The sequence below is a fragment of the Gigantopelta aegis genome, chromosome 1 (assembly GCF_016097555.1).
Source record: "Gigantopelta aegis isolate Gae_Host chromosome 1, Gae_host_genome, whole genome shotgun sequence".
In the NCBI taxonomy this organism is placed as follows: Eukaryota; Metazoa; Mollusca; class Gastropoda; order Neomphalida; family Peltospiridae; genus Gigantopelta; species Gigantopelta aegis.
The window spans coordinates 31721876-31731792 of NC_054699.1; positions in this window are offsets into that span (position 1 = coordinate 31721876).

Consider the following 9917-nt stretch of genomic DNA (forward strand, 5'->3'; position numbering starts at 1 on the left):
TGATGACCGTTGGATACACTAGAATAGGGACGTAAGACAATAGGTACAACCTAAACACCAAACTAGGACTACACACAGACAGCATGCTCACCGCAAACAGCACACAGGATGCATTGACTAATGATAACAATGCATCCGCCCAACACTAAATGGCCAGCACGTGCTCAAATAAGGAACCGGACAAAAGAAACCGGTTCCGAGTACACAATTGCAAACACCCGGGGAAGGCCGAACAAAAGAATATCGGCCGCCCCCACCCCAATAAACCAAAATACTCGCTGCTGGAATGTACTTGGTGTCACTGAGGAGCAAATTGAAGACCAAATCAACACCTGCGCTTCGACCACCCCGGAACAAATTGCCTTGCCTACCAGTGTCTACACAATTGCACGAGTCTCCTCTGGGCTGTCATGCCACGACCTGAATAGGTCAGGTCCTTCTGAGGACCCCATGGACAGCCTAGGGAGACAACCAGCATCATGAAGGTCTATAAATAACGAGCTACTCTCGAACCACTAACGAGTTACACTCGAATTCCAAAACCTATACTAGCTCAAATTTTTACCTTTCGACCGACCGTTCAAAATTGCGCCAAATCACTCAACAAAACTGCGCACCTTTTTCTCTTTTGGTAAATCGCTCCACTCAAAATTCCATAGCACCCCAAAACCCATCCGCCTGCTACCGATTCAATCGGACTGCTGGTGCTCCCTTGCACCTGCCAGTGCAGACGGTCCCTTCTCCTTCCCCCCCCCCCCCCCCCCACCTTTCCTGTCTTGGACAGAGAGGCCGGCCAAGGCCGGCACCTGTGCCCACGACAGGCGTGCGCTACAACAGCTTGCTCTGAACGTGCACGTAAAACCCTTTGACCTTGACCCCCAGGTGCGGAGGCCATGTGGCCAGTAGTTACGTAATACCTCCGCGAGTGCGGCTTTTTATGACCGTGATTTGGCGACTAGGCGTCAGCAAGTCTGGCCATCTAAGGAAAATTCCCGTCTCGGTCGCTGTGGAAATATCACTTGTAGGTATTCGGTACCGTGATGTGCCCCCAGGCGATATTCGGTTTTATGATAAATAGCTAGGGTTTTAGAGATATCAGGGAGAAACATAGGAAGGCTGCAGGGGAAACGGACGTCGTCCACTGAACGAAATATACTCTTCAAAAAAAGAAACGCAAAAGGGTACAAATGGGTTATAACTCCGATTTTATGTTTCCTACCGGTTCATGCTTTGTGAATATAAGGTCATTGCATGTCCCAAACACATTCCCACGGTTACATTCGATAAAACGCAGTTACTGTACAATAAAGTTCCAAAATGTGAATATTCGCAAAAACGCAGCCACGTGCAAACCATGTCACCACTGCACGTGCGTTGTCTGCACGTGCAACATGAACACCAACAGTATAAAAGTGCAGGGTGTTCGCTTGCCTGGCCTCTGTATCTGGCCGACAGTTGACAATCCAGGACATGCCACGTCTCAGTGAACCGCAGAGAAACAATGCCATCGGCCGACTAGACGCAGGCGAATCCAGAACGGCCGTTGCCAGGGCATTCCATGTGTCCCCAAGCACCATCTCCAGACTGTGGGACCGTTACCAGCAACATGGATCAACACGTGACCTCCCTAGATCCGGTCGACCACGGGTCACTACCCCCGGGCAGGACCGCTACATCCGGGTACGCCACCTTCGGGAACGATTGACTACTGCCACCTCCACAGCCGCAGCAATACCAGGTTTGCGCAGGATATCCGACCAGACCGTACGGAACCGCCTACGTGAGGTAGGAATTCGTGCCAGACGTCCAGTTCGAGGTGTCATCTTAACACCACAACACCGTCGACTCCGACTGCAGTGGTGCCAGATTCATCGACAATGGCCTCAACTGCGATGGAGACAGGTGTGGTTCACTGACGAGTCCCGATTTCTGCTCCGACGTCATGATGGAAGATGTCGCGTGTATAGGCGTCGTGGTGAACGTTATGCGGCAAACTGCGTGCAGGAAGTGGACAGATTCGGCGGGGGTAGTGTCATGGTGTGGGCAGCCATCTCACACACTGGCAGAACTGACCTGGTCCACGTGCAGGGCAACCTGAATGCACAGGGCTACATTGACCAGATCCTCCGGCCACACATCGTTCCAGTTATGGCCAACGCCAACGCAGTGTTCCAACATGAAAACGCCAGGCCTCACACAGCACGTCTCACAACGGCTTTCCTACAGAACAACAACATTAATGTCCTTCTTTGGCCATCGATATCACCGGATTTGAACCCAATTGAGCATCTATGGGACGAGTTGGACCGACGCCTCCGACAGCGACAACCACAGCCCCAGACCCTGCCCGAGCTGGCAGCAGCCTTGCAGGCCGAGTGGGCCACCATCCCCCGGGACGTCATCCGTACTCTGGTTGCTTCAATGGGCAGGCGGTGCCAGGCAGTTGTCAACACACGCGGAGGCCACACCCGGTATTGACTCCAGATGACCTTGACCTTGGTGGTGTGTCCTATCACTTACTCACATTGGACTAGAGTGAATTGTGAACAATCCTGCAACATTTGGTAATTATCGGACTCACCATTCAATAATTAAATCAATTCTCCAAATGTTACGACAATGTGGTTTTGCGTTTCTTCTTTTGAAGAGTATATATAAGTTCAGTCCGGACGTGGTAAATATATTTTTTCTGCTCTGTGTATAACCTTGATGTGATTGATGTGACTTTAAATATTTTAATACTGTATTATACCAATATTATTTAGACTGTGCTGCCCGTAATCTGACGCAGTAAACTGTAGGCTCACTGTCTAATATATATAAAGCTTATCCAGTCATCCTAGAGGACCTAGGTAAACTGTAGGTTATTGTCTTTATTGTGATAGGTACCAGTATTAATTCTGTATTACAAGGTTACTGAATGAGTAGTTAGGGTTAATTAAAAATTAACCAGTTAGGAATAGAGTTGTAATTCCTTTATTAATTAAGTTCCCCTGGAAGCGTTTCTCAATTATCACACGTGTGGGTGTTGTGTCACGGTGAAGTGATTAGCATATTGTGTAAACTAGACACCTAGAGATTAACTAATTAAGTGATCAGTTCTGGGTTGTTATTATTTGTTGTTGTTAATTAACTACTGCGGCAGTACATTTGTCAGCGTAGGTTAATACAGATTCCAAAGTGTATTGTGTTTTTGTTGTGTTTTCTAGTGAACTAAACGTGCTATAATAATATATACTTTATATAAGATCTTATCTCTGATCATACCTAGACGAGCCACGCGGGTATACTGCCCGTTACAGAGAGATCTAATAAATATACAGTTAGGAGAGATATTTGAATAATTGTCTTTCATTCACTTACGGGTATTATAGGATCCCCGTGACAGCGTGTAACCATTAACACGTTATGTTCTAAGGTATGTGTTACAGCATAGAAATATATAAACATGAATCTGAGATTGACATAACTAATAATTGCATAAAAATAAACGTTGTATGAAATATATAGTTAAAATGACTTACCTAGTTATAAAATGAATGAATGAATGTGTGTGTCTGAAGCACATTTGCGTCTTGCTTAAATATAGTTCGATTCATATGGTTACGTAAACGTCTTATTTCTTGATTAACCCCTGCGCGTGCTGTAACCTCACCGTGGTGCAGGGGTGTAACATTCTCTTTGAGAATGGCCAATACAGCACAAAATTGAAGTTTTGAGTAAATTCAGTATCCGTAAAATTCTGTGATATTTGTGTTTTTGCACTGTTCTTTACACTGTTTTTGTTTAAACCTTAAATTTTTATATTGATGTTGATCATCACTTTATTTATTTGCATTACCATAGTTTGACACCCAATAGCCGATGTATTTTTCGTGCTTGGGTGTCGTTAAACAGTCATTAATTAATTAATTCATTCATTCATTCATATTTCTTGATTAAAGGTTATATTGCTAATGGCGACATACTGTCTAGGTAATGTGTTGTGTGTGTGTGTCGCCTATCAGTATAAACCCTTCATTTTGTTTAATTAATGTGTAGTTGATTGGCGTACCTAGCTTCCGTCTTTAAGTTTATCCCTGTTAATTTGTTTACTGTATTTATTGCTGATTGACGTTGCTGGCGTAATTAGCCGCTGGTTGTTAACTGATAAGTCTTACTCTGTTTATTGCTGCACTGTATTGTCAGCGTTACGTGTTTTGTGCAGGTCTGCCTTGGCCCCTGCGTGTGCTGTAACCTCACCGTGGTGCAGGGGTGTAACATTCTCTTTGAGAATGGCCAATACAGCACAAAATTAAAGTTTTGAGTAATATTCAGTATTCGTAAAATTCTGTGATATTTGTGTTTTTGCACAGTTCTTTGCACTGTTTTTGAATTTTTGTATTGATGTTGATCATCACTTTATTTATTTGCATTACCATGGTTTGACACCCAATAGCCGATGTATTTTTCGTGCTGGGGTGTCGTTAAACATTCATTCATTCATTCATTCAAGTCTGCCTTGGGGTGGTAAATGACACTGTGATAGTACCCCCGTGCGGCATATAGCTTTTGTCCTCAAAAGCCAAAATAAGTTATTAATAATGAAAGAACATACTAGTATACATCTAAACATAAAGAAGCATAATTACATACATACATACTATATTTATATACATTACATACTATATTTATATACATTTCAATACTAACTAAATACATACATGAGTATTGCCCTATGTCACATGTCAACACTGTTCTAGGTAGTGAGGAGCTAGCCGTTTAATATATGTATTTGTGATGGGAGTGCAAATGATTTGTTTGTGAGCTTGTTCGTTATAAGAAATCCAGGCCAGTTAACACCTAGTGTAGGAAATAAATATTTGTAGATTGTCTATATAGTTAGGAGGTTTGATTAGATTAACCAGTAGGATGGACACAGGGTCAAGGGCATTATAGGAATAGTGATACATAGTGGACCCGAAGTAATTTCTACCATTATGTAATGTTTGATAATTAAGATAATGATGAGTGTGATCATTAAGATAGAGATGATTCCAAGCATGACAGAGATGTGATAGTCTGTGAGATCTGTTAGTACAAATGAATCTGTTTGTAGTGTTGTGGCTGCTTGGTAGTGAAACGATGGCAGTTCCATAGCTTTACACGGCACTGTTGTAGTTATCAAGAGTAGGGCAGCAGACATAGTTCTAACTTTGAAAAACATCCATATCACCAGTAATATAGATATAATGGAGAATGCTGAACTTACTATGGTAATAATATCGTTTGTGTCTGGCCAAGTGGGCGTTAAATTAATTTGACCATCAAGAAGTGGTTCCGCTATTGTCTTAAATATTGTTCCATCTTGTTTAGCACTCTGTACCATTCGTTTCAGGCTACGGTGATCTTGTTTGTCTTGTGCTAGCATATTAGAGAAATTGTGTGAATAAATATGAAAACCAGGTATGTCTATTGAAATAGTTTTGTAAATGTTGTGTCGCCTGCAATACTGGAAAGAGCAGAGGCATCGAAGAAATGCTGAAGAAGTCCCAGATTGACAGGTGAAGTAGTGTAACATGTGTAGATTGATTCACGCATGAACCAAACGGTGCTGGGTAAACCGATCTTCTGTGGAGAGAGCACAATAGCATAGTATAGCTATAATGCAGAATGTACAACCTTCTATAATACTTTGGGTGGATGGACATTTTAATGAAAGCAGGGGTATACGATAAACTAAGAGAGATGATTCGTCTATTTCTATCAATTGCGAAGGTTCAGGCTGGGTAATGTATCTAAAATTACAGAGCTTTTTTATTTCCATCTGATTATTTTTAAATAATGCAAGTTCACATGAAGATACCGTGGTCGGTTTTAGAGCTAATCTATACGGGCAGTGAAGAACATGGTTGCCTGTACACTGAGCAAACTGTTCTGCATCTAATGTAGTGTAACGCTGATTGTTATCAGATATGGCAAAAAATGTAGGTAATCCCAGTAGTTGTGTGGCGTGCAGTGAAGTGTCATTTACTGGAACCGAAAGGGGGACTATCTTGTACAGACTCAGAGGTTTTGGAAGTGTATATATGAACTTTCCTTGTGTATAATAGAATGTAAGATCTTGTTGTATTATGGTAAATGAGTTGTACTCTTTGGCTAGGATTTTAGAGGCATGGTGAATAGTTTGTCGAATGATTTTGGGGGAATTAGGAGAGGAGACAATTTACCATTTGCTAATTCTAAAACACCTAATTTTTGTTGTTCCAGTTGTTGTGTGACTAGTGATGCCTGTTGTATGTGGTCCATGAGAAGAGCTGTTATAGAGATAATAGATGACCTTAGAGATAGTATATTTTGAGCGCTATTTTCTGTGGCAATTTCAATAGCATCATGATTGGCTTCTATTCCCTTCATGACATTACTAAAACGAGTATCTTCCCAAGACATAAAGGATGATAGATGTTTAGCGTGACGTGCAAAGGCATTTGCAGTATTCAGTTCTGTTTTGGTTTTTGTGTTGATGTGTTTTGCAATAATGTTAATGTAGCAGTCAGTATTTTGTGCGTGAAGCTTGGTCCCAACAAAGTTCACAACACCAGCTACGGGTTAGGGCATCATCTTTTATTCATGTAAACATAATACACAAGACACACCCTGCAAGAATTAAAAACACAAACGTTAACAATATGGTAAAAACAATACAAATATATCCCTATCGAGGTAAAACAAACATTCAGGCATATATTAATGAAACACATTGCAAATCATAGAAAACCGTCATTAATCATTAATTATCATTCTGATGATTATGAATCATCATCCTCTTTATCCTAAATACTGTCATCACGATTATTAATCATGTTAACATACATGTATATATATATATAATAATCATTTCGTGACCACCAATTATAGTCAGTATCTTATCTGTGATATTTGTATTGGAATTTTTGCACAGTTCTTTACACTGTTTTTATTTAGATCTTGAATTTTTCTGTTGATGTTGATCATCGCCTTGTTTGTTTCCATTACCATAGTTTGACACCCAATAGCCGATGTATTTTTCGTGCTGGGGTGTCGTTAAACATTCATTCATTCATTCATTCATTCATTTTTACCTCATACGTATATATCCAGTATTCAGTTGCGAGATGGACAGGAGGAGCAGGTTTGAAAAGAATTCCATAATTCAGTCGTTGAACCGGTTTCACCGCGAGGACAGGAGATGTGTGCATATCATCAATAGCCAAACAAGCAGTCTCCCCATGGTAGAACCTATGACAGGATGAAACCAATGGAATACATCAGTGGGTGATCCAAAATTGAGATATGTTGTGGCCATCAACAATCCCAACTCGTACATTTGTAACATAAGTAATTATGTTGTAGAAAACCCACTCACATAGTCACGAGTCTAAGACATGTCACAGACTAACATAGGAAGTCAGTTTGATTTATGAAAAATATTTGCGACCTCTTTTTCGTCTGCGTCCAGACTGTGTCCTGTGGATATGAAAGTCCTTCAAAAGGTCTGCTCGAAAATTTGTATGTGGTTCCCATGTAGGTGTAGCATAACCCATCCATTTGGTTAGGTAGTGTTGAATACGTTTCATTCTCATGAGCCGCTCCACTGTGTATGTTTGTGTTCCCGGTTGTAAAGTAGCTGGTTGAATGGTAGAATGGGCAGCTGGATGACTGCGAGACTGGGCAGCTGGATGACTGCGAGACTGGGTAGCTGGTTGATGGACTCTTGTATGATTCCTGGCATTCATGTTAGTGCCCGTAGTAGGCAGTGTGCGAGCTCTTTGTTGCAATACACGTACATCTTGTGACTGATGTGATTGTGCAGGCTGTTGTGGAGCTGGTGCTGTACTGCTTGAGTAAAGATCAAGTTGAGAGTCTCTATCTTTGGTAGTGTCGGTTGTTGACTGTTGCTGTGCTGTTGGTTGTGACATCTGCGTTTCCTGAGAGTCATGTGTTTGTGTCGACTCTTGTGGGGTGGATGGCATTCTAGCGTGAAAATGTTTGAGACGATTTACATGTACCAGGCACGTGTGAGTCTTCTTGGACACTGAGTGACAAAGCTTGTATGTATGATTAGGTCCTATTTGCGTGATGAAGTAAGGACCATCCCATTTTTGTGTCAGTTTTGGTGAGCGACCTGTCATCTTGTCCTGTTTAAAAAGGAGTACTTGGTCACCAATGGAAAACGTAGGCTGTTGTGCTTTGAGATCTTGGCAATCTTTGTTGACAGTTTGGCTTGTGGCCATATTATCTTTTGCAATAGCCGTAACTACCTTGAGATTATCAATGAGTGTCGTGATATGCATTTTTGCGTCTTTGCCTAAGCTGGGTTTGAGAAGATGTGAGGTATCAAAGGGTAGGTGCATTTCTTTTCCAAAGAGAAGGTAATGTGGAGAATATCCTGTTGACTGACATGGTGTATTTCGCATTGCCATCATGATACATGGAAGTAGGTCAGCCCAATTAGTCTGTTCTTTATTGACGTAAGATCTGAGAACTTGTTCAATGGTGCTGTTTCTTCGTTCACACATACCATTTGTTTGAGGATGACAGGAGAATGTATAATGTTGCTTCACTTCAAACAGTTCGCAAATTGCATATACCAGGAGTGAGGTGAATTGACGTCCTCGCCCTGATGAGAGTGCGTGGCGCACCATATCGTGTAAATACCTCGTTGAAGAGAACTTTGCCAATTTCCGTTGCTTCTTGTGTACGCAGTGGAAAAGCTTCTGTCCAGCGGGTAAACGAGTCAACTACAAGAAGTATGTACTTGTATCCTTCTTTGGTTGCTGGTAAGCGCCCGAGGATGTCAATGTGAAGACGAGAGAATGTATCTTCAATAGGCATAGGAACCAGGAGCAGGTTTTGCATGCGTGTTGCGTTTTGACTTTTGACACACTTCACAGGAATGGATGTAGTTTTCTATGTCTTGGTACATACCTGGCCAGAAATACTTGTTAAGAATCGCTTGTCAAGTGGCATCTCTTCCAAAATGGCAACCTCCTGCTTTAGAATCATGATAGGCAAAGAGAAGATCTTTTCTGTCCTGTAGTGGAACTACCAGTTGTTGTACCATAGGTGGGCGGTTGTGTTTCTGTCCTCTGTTTGGGTAGATAGAAGTGATACAAGATGTCATTTAGGACATCATCCCCTGCGCGTCTGTAACCTCACCGTGGTGCAAGGGTGTAACATTCTCTTTGAAAATGGCCAATACAGCACAAATTGAAGTTTAGAGTAAAAGTCAGTATCTATCTGTGATATTTGTATTTGTATTTTTGCACAGTTCTTTACACTGTTTTTATTTATATCTTCAATTTTTCTGTTGATGTTGATCATCACCTTGATTGTTTCCATTACCATAGTTTGACACCTAATAGCCGATGTATTTTTCGTGCTGGGGTGTCATTAAACATTCATTCATTCATTCATTTAGGACATCATATTCTTGTGCTCACCCTTGAAGACCTTTTATCTGTGACTGTGTAGTTAGGTGGCATTTCATTCTTCTCTATGTAGTCAATCACAGGTTTTAAATCAGGAGACTTGCGTTGTCTATCTGTAATGTTCTGTTCGTCCAGATTTGTGTCTATTAGTACAACAAATGCATCCATCGGAACGGTTTCGTGATTGTAGTGGAATTCAACAGAAAGCCCCTGCGTGTGCTGTAACCTCACCGTGGTGCAGGGGTGTAACATTCTCTTTGAGAATGGCCAATACAGCACAAAATTGAAGTTTTGAGTAAAATTCAGTATCCGTAAAATTCTGTGATATTTGTGTTTTTGCACAGTTCTTTACACTGTTTTTGTTTAAGTCTTGAATTTTTATATTGATGTTGATCATCACTTTATTTATTTGCATTACCATGGTTTGACACCAAATAGCCGATGTATTTTTCGTGCTGGGGTGTCGTT